Source organism: Papio anubis, chromosome 13 (assembly GCF_008728515.1).
Source record: "Papio anubis isolate 15944 chromosome 13, Panubis1.0, whole genome shotgun sequence".
Lineage (NCBI taxonomy): Eukaryota > Metazoa > Chordata > Mammalia > Primates > Cercopithecidae > Papio > Papio anubis.
This window is the reverse complement of record NC_044988.1, coordinates 104,948,855-104,951,354: the sequence shown is the minus strand read 5'-3', so window position 1 is coordinate 104,951,354 and position 2,500 is coordinate 104,948,855.

The following is a 2,500-nucleotide window of genomic DNA, read 5'->3' as shown; positions in this document are numbered from 1 at the left end:
GGGGGGTAGAGAGGTGGTGAATGGATGGATGGATGGGTAGATGGACGGGTGGATAATTGGATATAATGGGTATTATAGATATATGGATAAATGGATGGGTGGAGGGATGGATGAATGGTAGATGGCTTCATTTACTCATATTGAATAGTATAGTCTCACTTTCATGACTTCTCCAGCTTACCAAGGTGCTTTCATGTTCGGTATCACTTCTGACTCCTCCTATGGCCCATTCCTTCCAATCATCCATCCATTCACCCATGTACCATCCATCCACAACCCATCCATCCATCCATCCATCTATCATTCCTTCTCTCAAACATCATTTTTGGTGCCACGTAACCTGTTTTCGCAGTCACTGCTATTTCCACATTGCCTCAGTGGAGGTGGCAAGAATGAGATGTCACTGTGCCAAGTACCTGACTTATATTTACCCACTGTTTGTGACCAACGTTCTCACAGATCTCAGGGCTGCTGAGGTCAGCCAGAAGCTGACTCATAAGCGGAACACCCCCCTTTCTCCCAGGTTCCTCCTGGTCCTGGTGTGGGGTCATCCTGGGTCCAGGGCTAAGCCAACACCTGCCAGGCTCTGCAGGCCCCAGACTGCTCCTCACAAGACATCTTTGTGTCTTGCTGGCTCAGTTTTTGGCTCCAGCTGGGGCTTCTCAATAACCCCGAGTGAAGGCAGAGAAAGGCAGCGAGTCTGAGTGTTAACTGAACAGGGCAGGGGCGAGGTGGGCTCCAGTTCAGTGTGAGGACTGGGGGTTCCATTAGGGCTTGAAGGTGGTTTTGATAAATCTTCATAATGAGCATCAGAAGTGGGTCTGGGAATCCTGAATCCGGTCTCTCTTATCCTCTAGCGTCCTGCACCTGTCCAGAGGGACCCAGCGCACACAGAACAAGCCAGGCAAAGGGACAGCGGCTGAGGCCCTGACTTGTGGACAAGGGCTGTCAAAATTGGATTTCCCCTCCTTACAAGCTGGGTCATTCTACAGCTCCCTGCACTGCAGGAAGATGGAAATTGCAGAGCAACTCTTCAGTTCAGGAGAAATTGCAGAGCATTTAGAAAGTAAGTGACTCTCTAAGTGACATTTCAGAATCTGAGGGATCTAGCTGCAGCAGTGCTAAGAGAAAAATATGTACTCCTTATATATATATATGTTTGTTTAAGAGGGAGTCTGGCTCTGTCACCCGGCTCACTGCAACCTCTGCCTCCCAGGTTCAAGCGATTCTCCTGCCTCAGCCTCCCCAGTAGCTGGGATTACAGGCCCCACCACCATACCTGGCTAATTTTTTTTTTTTTTTTTTTTGAGATGGAGTCTCACTCTGTTGCCCAGGCTGGAGCACAGTGGTTCAATCTTGGTTCGCTGCAAGCTCCACCTCCTAGGTTCACACCATTCTCCTGCCTCAGCCTCCCGAGTAGCTGGGACTACAGGTGCCGCCACCACGCCAGGCTAATTTTTTGTATTTCTAATAGAGACGGGGTTTCACCATGTTAGCCAGGATGGTCTCGATCTTCTGACCCTGTGATCTGTCCGCCTCAGCTCCCAAAGTGCTGGGATTACAGGCCACTGCACCTGGCCTAAAACTAATTTAATAAATAAAAAGAAGAAACATAAGTTAATAAGCCACACCACTCAAAAAGGGGGGCAGGAAATATGGGGGAGGGGAAAAGGGGGAGAGAATTACGGGGGAGGGGTTACAAAATAAGCATAAGAAAGGATAAGGAAGGAATTGCAAATACAAAAGCAGAGACTACTGAATTAGAAAATAGAAAAAGGGTAGTGGTTCTTTAAAAATATCAACAAAGTGGGAAGGTCATTAGGCAGCCTAATGAAGAAAAGACATAGAAAATTATAAACACTACTGGGAAAACAACCGCAAAATGAAAAGATACTAAAACAAGCAGTAGAAATAAAACATTTGCTTAACTCTATGGGAAAAAGTGAGAAGTTGGATGAAATGGGCAATTTTCTATGAAAACATAAATTACCTAGCCTGACATCAGAGGAACTCGAAAATCTTAATGGGTGACTTTTCATAGAAGAGCTGAAAAAAAAATTTTATTAAAGAGTTATTTCTCCCAAAACCATGAGTCACAAACAGTTTTACAGGGAAAATCGGAACCGCCTTCAGGAGCAGTTCATTTGAGTGCCAAAAGGAAAGAGAACTTTCTAAGCCATTTTTAGGAAGTTAAGAGAACAAGGCCGGGCGCGGTGGCTCAAGCCTGTAATCCCAGCACTTTGGGATGCCGAGACGGGCAGATCACGAGGTCAGGGGATCGAGACCATCCTGGCTAACACGGTGAAACCCCCTCTCTACTAAAAAATACAAAAAACTAGCCGGGCGAGGTGGTGGGCGCCTGTAGTCCCAGCTACTCGGGAGGCTGAGGCAGGAGAATGGCGTAAACCCGGGAGGCGGAGCTTGCAGTGAGCTGAGATCCGGCCACTGCACTCCAGCCTGGGCGACAGGGCGAGACTCCGTCTCAAAAAAAAAAAAAAAG